The following is a 9,074-nucleotide window of genomic DNA, read 5'->3' on the forward strand; positions in this document are numbered from 1 at the left end:
CGTGCTGTCCGAGGAGAGGGCTCCGAGTACTCCCCCTGTATTTCTGGTTAGGAAAGTAACCAGGCGAGTGTGTGGAGATGCGAGTGGAGGGATGCTGAAAACTGTCGAGAAACATAGGTGAGTTGACTGCGTATATATATATATATATATATATATATATATATATATATATATATATATATATATCAGGGGCGTTTCCTCCGAGTAGGCAAGGGAGGCAGTGCCTCCTCAAAAAAATAGGATGAGAAAATAATCCATATTACATATAAAACAACACAAATATTACAAATTATGACATTAAAAAGAGCGCAAGTCACACGTATTTCTTAAGGAACACTGCCCAACAGCGACACCCGCAGGTAAAGTTACACAGAGGAGTCATGCCTTCCTTTCCTCTCATAGGAAACCATATAAAATCATCAGACCCCCGGCGTGCGGTGGGTTTTGTGGGGGGTAATTGAGAATGAATGGGGGAAAGTCATGTGAGAGGAGGCAATGTCTCCATCACGCTATGATTGGATGTAATTGGTTAAGATTGGATATGATTGGTTTGTGCAATAAATCCCGTCTCTTGTTGACGTGCGCGTTCCGTGCGTCAGTTTGACTGAACAAATGATGGCGTCAATTGGAAGACAAATTGAAAAGTAAACAGATCACAGTTAGATATCGCCGGCTTTATGTCACGTCAAAATCAAACTTGAAATGGACTGAAAGCATGATGACTGTGGGGGTTTTTAGAGCAATCAACTTGGTGAAATTAAAAATACAATTTGTGTCTGTGACAGACGGTGTTAATGGAGCATGACTGATGATCCAAAATATCCTAGGTTGACAATTAAAAAGAAAAACCGCAATACACAAATAAAATATATTGTTTAAATTATTATTGCCTTTAGTTATTATTTTGGAATGAATGTAGAAATGCTTGAAACACTTGATGCTTGATGAGATTGACTTGGTTTTGATAAATAGAACATTACATTGTTAATGTAAAATTACAAAATAGAATTGTATTTGGTTTCTTTCTTTTTCTTTTTTGATGTACTGCAAAGTAATATTCATTTAACAAGGAAGATGTGTCAACTTTAAGAGTAATGCACATGAATTTACAATGATTCATAAAAAAAAATGTGCCTCCTCATTTCAGAACACCACTGCACACCACTGATATATATATATATATATAGGTCTCCACTCATGCCGATTGGGTAGATATGTTGATTGCTGATTACTGACTTCTGGTGGGAATGTGATGATTAGTCAGATCATTTGAATGTGTTCCTCCAGAACATTGTTAATAAAACATTGTGTGTGAGTCTGGAAATGTCCCGTTCACACTGCACTGTTCACACTTACAGTAGGCTGTACTGTCTGTATGAACATGCAATGGGAGTCAAGCCCAAATTCTCTTACCAGTAACCATACCGACAGTGACCAAGTCATATCAAAGATGGCAACGTCTCATCACTTTTGACATGACAAGAGTCGAATCGAGCTGCATCATCCGTCAAATCTTCATTAACAGGTGATACATCTTTGAATCTTTAAAGCTCATTGTTTCTGCCTTAAATTAATACATTGTTTAAATTAATAGATTGTTAGCTAACTGTGTGATATGTATACAGGTGCTGGTCATATAATTAGAATATCGTGAAAAAGTTCATTTTTTTATTGTAAATTATTTTAAAAAATGAAACTTTCATTTATACTAGATTCCCTAAATGTAAAGTAAAACATTTCAAAAGTTTTTATTTTTTTATTTTTGTTTAGAGCGTACAGCTAATCCAGTATCTCAAAATATTAGAATATTTACATTTGAGTTTCATTAAATGACCATCCCTACAGTATAAATTCCGGGTATCCCTTGTTCTTTGAAACCACACTAATGGGGAAGACTGCTGACTTGGCAATGGTCCAGGAGACAATCATTGACAGCCTCCACAAAGAGAGTAAGTCACAGATGGTCATTACTGAATGTGGTGGCTGTTTACAGAGTGAAATATTAAAGCATATTGAATGCAAAGTTGACTAGAAGGAAGAAATTGGGTAGGCAAAGGTGCACAAGCAACAGGGATGACCACAAGCTTGAGAATACTGTCAAGTAAAGCCGATTCAAACGCTTGGGAGACCTTCACAATGAGTCAAATGAAGCCGGAGTCAGCGCATCAAGAGTCACCACACTCGGTATCTTCAGGAAAAGGACTATCAAGCCACTTCTGAAACAGAAACAACATCAGAAGCATCTTACCTGGGCTAAGGAGAAAAAGAACTGGACAGTGAACAGTGGTCGAAAGTCCTCTTTTCAGATAAAAGTAAATTTTGCATTTCATGTTGAAATCATGGTCCCAGAGTCTGAAGGAAGACTGGAGAGGCACAGAATCCAAGCTGCTTGAAGACTAGTGGGAAGTTTCTGAAATCAGTAATGATTTGGGGGGCCGTGACGTCTGCTGGTGTTGGTCCATTGTGTTTTATCAAGTGCAAAGTCAATGCAGCCATCTTCCAGGAGATTTTGGAGCACTTTATGCTTCCATCTGCTGACAAGCTTTATGGAGATGCTGATTTCCTTTTCCAGCAGGACTTTAGCACCTGCCCACAGTGCAAAAACCACTTCCAAGTGGTTTGCTGACCATGATATTACTGTGCTTTCTTGGCCAGCCAACATGCCTGATCCCTGAATCTATGGGATATTTTCAAGAGAAAGATGAGAAACAGTCGATCCAACAATATACAGATGATCTGAAGGCTCAACAGTGCCTCAGCAGTGCCACAGGCTGATCACTTCCATGCCACACTTCACTGATGCTGTAATTTGTGCTAGGAGCAAGTCATTTGCTGTAATATGTGCTGCCGACCAAGTATTGAGTGCACAAATGAACATACTTTAAAGAACTTTGAACTGTTTTGAAAATCCATTTTTTGATTGATCTTAGGAAATATTCTAATATTTTGAGATACTGGATTTTGGACTTTCATGAGTTGTACGCTCTAATCATCAAAATAAAAAAAAAAAAAAAAAACTTTTGAAATGTTTTACTTTACATGCAGGGAATCTAGAATATATGAAAGTTTCATTTTTAAAAATCATTTACAATAAAAAAAATGAACTTTTTCACAATATTCTAATTATATGACCAGCACCTGTATGTACATTTCTGAAATTACATAACTTGGACACAGTCACCTCTGATAACAGATCACTCTAAATTGTAATGTTGACATGCATTTTCTGTAAAGCTGCTTTTGAAACGGTATGTATTGTGAAAAGCGCTATACGAATATATGTGAATATATAATATATTTGAATATATTACTCTAATAAATAACTGAACTCTGCGTGAAAGTAGCTCAAATACAGGATTGACAACCGTATTCTGCTGCTGTGTGAACGTGGCCTAAATGATCTAAAAACATTTTGTGGACTGGAATGTTTTTTTCATGAAACCATCAATGCAAATAAAGAACCTTTATTTTTAAGAGTTTGCCTTGCCTTTTTTTTTGTCTGAATACAATAATATTTCAAGTAGACGCCATGCTTTTTGGTCTGTATAGCATTTTATGCAATGAAAGCCTCCAAACTAAAATCCACAATTTATTATCTTGTTTGACTTGCTTCTGTTTAGATCTTGAACTCCGTCTTGCAGACCTTGAATTTTCTCAGTGGGCTGTGACACCATGCTTTAGTTATGAAGCCGATGATAGGGTGAGTGTCTCCTGAATTAAAGGAGCAGTGTTACAGGAGCTATCAGTCCAGAGCTCATTAGAGAGTATGTGATCTGACGGTGTGTGTCAAAGCGTGAACGCCGCACACAAATAAAAAGTGAATGTGCTGCCTCAGCAGCCCTTCGTGGTCTCTCCTCTGAAAGCTGGCTGACTCAGTGAGAGGGAGAGCCACGGGTGGAATTAAAGGCCCTGTGTTCATCTTCCAGGCAGGTGGACATAAAGACCAGCAGCCATCACAGTTCACCCATTAACCACAGTATACTCTGTGTGGATAAGGAGTAATTAAGACAAAAGACATGCTGGAGGGGGAGTGGAAAGTCATGTAAAAAAAAAAAAAAAAAGAAAAGAAAAAAAGCTAGATTTGTGAATTCTGGAGCTAATTATCTTTCCCCATACAGCAGTGTTTAATAAATATTCAATATCTATTATCATCATTAAACAATTTGTTAGACAGTTAATAATTTAAGCCACTTATTGCACCGCAGCACATAACATAAGTCTAAGCCTTAAGTATCCACAAATGAAAAACTGTAAAATTTGAAATTTAATGCCGAAATGCATGAGTGGTTGCATTTGCTTTCTTTCTCAAAAACATCAATAAATTCAAACACATTTTTTTTTTTCAATTTATTAAAATATCATAAATTACACAATGTAAAAACAAATACTATGGAAGCTTGTTTCTGCCACAAAATAAAAGAGGCAATTGTGACTTCTTTTATGCCACTTCTGACTTTTTCTTGCAATTCTGACTTTATTTCTAAGAATCGTGTGATATAAACTAGCAATTGCAAAGGAAAAAAAAGAGTCTGAATTCTAGATAAAAGTCACAATTACCTTTTATTTATTTATTTATTTATTTATTTTAAAAATTCTGTGGTGGAAACACACTTCCATAAAATCCACATACAGAATCATGTATTTTATTGAGAGATATCTCACAATATAAAGTGACCCCAAAACGTATTTGGACACTTAAGCAACAAACCAAGAGGCATTGTTACGAAATACAACACAAACACACTTTTCAATCAAAACATTTCACAAATGGAAGAGTGTTAGGCATAAAAATATGAAACAAATATATAGTTCAAAATTAAGACTTAGGGTTTACTACCAGATTTACTACCAGCTTGCACCAATGAAAACCCTCTTTTGCCGTTAAAAAACGATTTGCTAAAGACATGCAGTGCAAAATTAGCACTGAAAAGGTGGACTGAGTTGTTTTTGTGGCTGACCTTATTGCATATGCATTTGTAGGAGTTTCCCTTTCAGACGCAAGATTTATGGGAGGAGAGTATTTAAATTAATCACTCAACGTGATTTAATAATGTTTGAGCTAGTCAATTTACTGGTACATTTATTTAACGCCCAAAAAAGCATGTCTTCACCCACTTTGTGACATGGCTGCAATTGTTGCTGCTAGGAGGAGACACTGCAGAGAACAGAGAGTAGAAGGGAGAAAATATTTTCCACTCGTGTTAATTTCGTTGGAATTCCAGAGAAAGACGTTATCCGTATATTACATGTAAGAAGTTGTGCCTATGTCGACCTGCACCTGATGAGAGCATCAGCTCTGGAGTGCATTTCCCGAACAACGATGTAACTTGCTGCTGAACCACCATAGTACGATGCATCGTTGAACAAATCAACTAGCTAGTCACGACTGTTTCCCGAAACCGTATTGTTGCAAACTTCAACCACACTGATGAATGACGTCACGTAATAACTTCTTTAAATAAATCCGTTTGAGATCGAATTAATGCTAGAATTTCTGCTCTAAATTACGGACATGGCATTAGAGGACTAATTCTCATTTTCCTCAGTTATTTTGCTTTATTTCCAGATTAAATCAAATGTTTGTTCTTACGTACTAGAGCACGTACGCACATGCGCACTCTTCAAAAACAGTGCTTTAGATCTCTTGACAAACTAAAATATATAAATGACATTTGTATATATTCAAAATAAAATATATACATTGTACTTAATGTCTTGTCTGGCTATCACCAGAACAAGCTCAATTTAAAATTGAACATTGGTCTATAGAGTCTGTATGTATTTTCTACTGCACAAGAGGCGTGATCAACGAGCATTATTCATGCAATTGGATAGTCCTTCAACCAATCAGATCAACGATCCGGGTGACGTGCTTTGCAGAGCGACGCGAAAACTCCAGACAGGCTTAGTTTGTATTGGTTTGTAGCATTGATCAGTGGTTTGCAGAAGCAGCAATGGCATTGAGCGATTTTTGCAGGTTGTGCAAAAAAACATGAAAGTGAGTGGTGTTTACACCCACTCGAGCGATTTGTTTGATAAACTAAAGAAGTCATTCAGCATTGTCGAGAGGTTAAAAGGAATTGGATTGACGGTCGTGCTTGCCGTCGCTTCTCTATAGTCATCGTGTTATACCCACCAATAGCGAGCAAGGTGGATAAGCCAGTCTGTGATTGGTTCCCGCAAAAGTGTAACAGAAGCAGTAGAAATGAATGTACGGTAGGGGTGTGACGAGACGGGTATCTCACGAGACGAGACGAGACTCGAGATTGAGTTCACGAGACGAGACGAGACAAGATTTTTACACACTATTTTTAAGAAATCCTCAATGGCGAAATACATGACTAGAAAAAATATTCTGCAGGTGTATTTGAAATGTTTGAACTAATCATCTTATAATGAATGTCATTCAGTTCTACTTTCTGAGTATGAATTATCATATGCAGTAAAAGACAACAATACTCAAACACTGTAAAAGGATTTGCCACAAACTCAACTGACTGACTTCTCTTCTGTATGATTTCAGTCTCTTCAGATCTTACTGTACATGATTTATGAGCTTCTACAACCTTTGACCTCCTAACTGAACTCCTTTCCACAAACTGATCATAGAAATAAAAACAGTATAAATAAAAATGGTAACACTTTACAATAAGGTCTCATTTATTAACATTAATGTATTAACCAACATCAACTAACAATGAGCAATATATTTGCTACAGTATTTATTAATCTTTGTTTATGTTAGTTAATAAAAATAGTCATTCATTGTTAGTTCATGATAGTTCACAGTGCATTAACTAATGTTAACAAATGAAACCTTATTGTTTGTGCTTAATAAGATTAAGAGAAAACTGTTATTCATTTTTATGGTAACACTTTACAAGTTGAAACCATAATCGCACTCTCTTAATATTCAAAGTGCAAATAAGACCAAATTTTTCTTTGATACAGAGCTAAGAGATGGTTACAACTACGCTGCCCAGCCTAAAATAGCTTTCATATTGAGAGATATTTGCATTCATCAAGGAGCCGCTTTCAAAATGCAGGGTATTGAAATCGCGTTTGAATGCGCGCGCGCGTTTACTTTCACTTTAAGCGATCGCGCGTAACTCTTTAAATATGGAGAGCCGGCAACCGTTATCCAACTTAATTAAATGTTTTTTTATTTAAACACAAAGCAAAAGGACAGTGGAGGCGTAATAAACGTAGCGGTGGTATATTCTTTCCTAATCATCCTAACACTCTCCCTGTGTCTCAATCAGCTCCCTAGCTCCCTAGGTCGTGAATCAGTATATAATGAAAGTGAATGTGGCTGATACCCTGATCAGTGCCCTGACTACTGAACTAGGGAGCTGATTGAGACACACGCTCTGTCATGGCAACATCACAAGACTACTTTTCGCCTCGACGAGAAATCTCGTCACACTTCAGTCTCGTCACACCCCTAATGTACGGGTTTCCAGACTGAGTTGCCGGGCGAAATCGAATCGCTGGCAGATCAGGCTGGGTTTACCCTGTCTACTTAATGTCAGCTTGCTTATTTTGCTCAAGATAACGATTTATTAAGTCCACATGTCATAAAAACAGGAAACTATGATTCTAACCACAGCACGAGAGCTATCGTTCCAACCACACAAGTCTGCGATGAGTTTGCGAATGTTTGTTTGAACGATGGTTTCGGGAAACACCAAATCACTGAACTATGTAAGTAACGACGGAACTTGCGATGTTAATTGGCTATCGATGCTTTTGTGAAACGCACCCCAGCTTATTTGTGACCCAACGCTAATTTACACTGCTCTTGGTAGATTGGACATCATGTAAATGATTTGACTTCGTCTGTGTTCTTTAATTTGCGCGTCAGCAGTAGATCACGTGCAAAACTTGCCACTCCTATCGGCGCATTTGTGGAATTGAGCTCTCACGCTAATTTGCCCTGTTTAGTAAATCTGGCCCGAAATGTCTTGGACACTTTCTGGCTGTCAGACTTTGTGGAACATATTCATATGTTAATATAATGAACTACACCGATGTTTATTTTACTGGGACATCTGTGTGAACCTGAGGGGAACTGACTTCATACATCCACAAAAAATGACCTTGAGATCATTTGATTAAAAAGTAATTGAAAAAGTGGCTCAGAAAATTAAAGTTCAGAGAAAAGCTCTACCAGCATTTGTTTACTGATCTGGTTTCATATTTGCATGTAATGCAGTGAAATTCAGGCATTTTTAATTGTGACTGAATTGTCCAAATATTTTTTGGTTGCCACTGTTCATAGTTTCATTTTCAATCTGTTTGCTTTGTTCCCGTTTTCCTTAGTTCCCTAGTTAATCTCCTTGGCTGTTAATTAGCTCTATCACACCTGTTCTGCTTCACGGTAATTACTCCCCAGAGATCAGTGAACCACATTTTTAGAGCATTTAATAATCTATTCTTAAGTATTGTTCTTTGTTGGTTCATGTTAGGTACTGAGATGTTAACATACAGCCTAACTGTAAAAATATTTTAAAAAATATTTCAGTGTGCGCATTTCCCTTTTTTGTATATGTAAACCTGTCAGTCTATGATATGAAAATTCACATGTGCATTTGTTGGAAAGTTTACTGACAAACTTGGCCAGAATATGCTGCAAAGCAGACCATAGTCAAAAGTTTGGTTCTACAAGACCAGTACTGAAAATTGATAGTGCTTAGGTGGGAATAGAGATGATCAGGCCTACTTTTGCAGCGTTACAATAGTGCTTACAATGTGTGATGTTTGAATAGTGCTCCTGCCATGAGTTACATTCAACAAAGAAATATCCAAGCCTCTTTCTTCTCTGCGTCCCACTGTTTTCTCTGAAGTGGTTGTCATCTCTGATTGTACAAATTAACCGCTGCAGCTAAAAATCTAGAACAAAGGCTTGAAATGTGGTATACGGAAAGGTGATAAAGCAACAGGCTTGTGGAACAAGATGCTCGGCTCAGATTTAATCCACCAGGCACATCATGCTGCCAGAATTTCGCACCTCATAGTGAGAGAGCGAGAGCGAGAGATTGGTGGAATATACTAAAAATAACCTGAATGCTAAA

Source organism: Megalobrama amblycephala, linkage group LG24 (genome assembly GCF_018812025.1).
Source record: "Megalobrama amblycephala isolate DHTTF-2021 linkage group LG24, ASM1881202v1, whole genome shotgun sequence".
In the NCBI taxonomy this organism is placed as follows: domain Eukaryota; kingdom Metazoa; phylum Chordata; class Actinopteri; order Cypriniformes; family Xenocyprididae; genus Megalobrama; species Megalobrama amblycephala.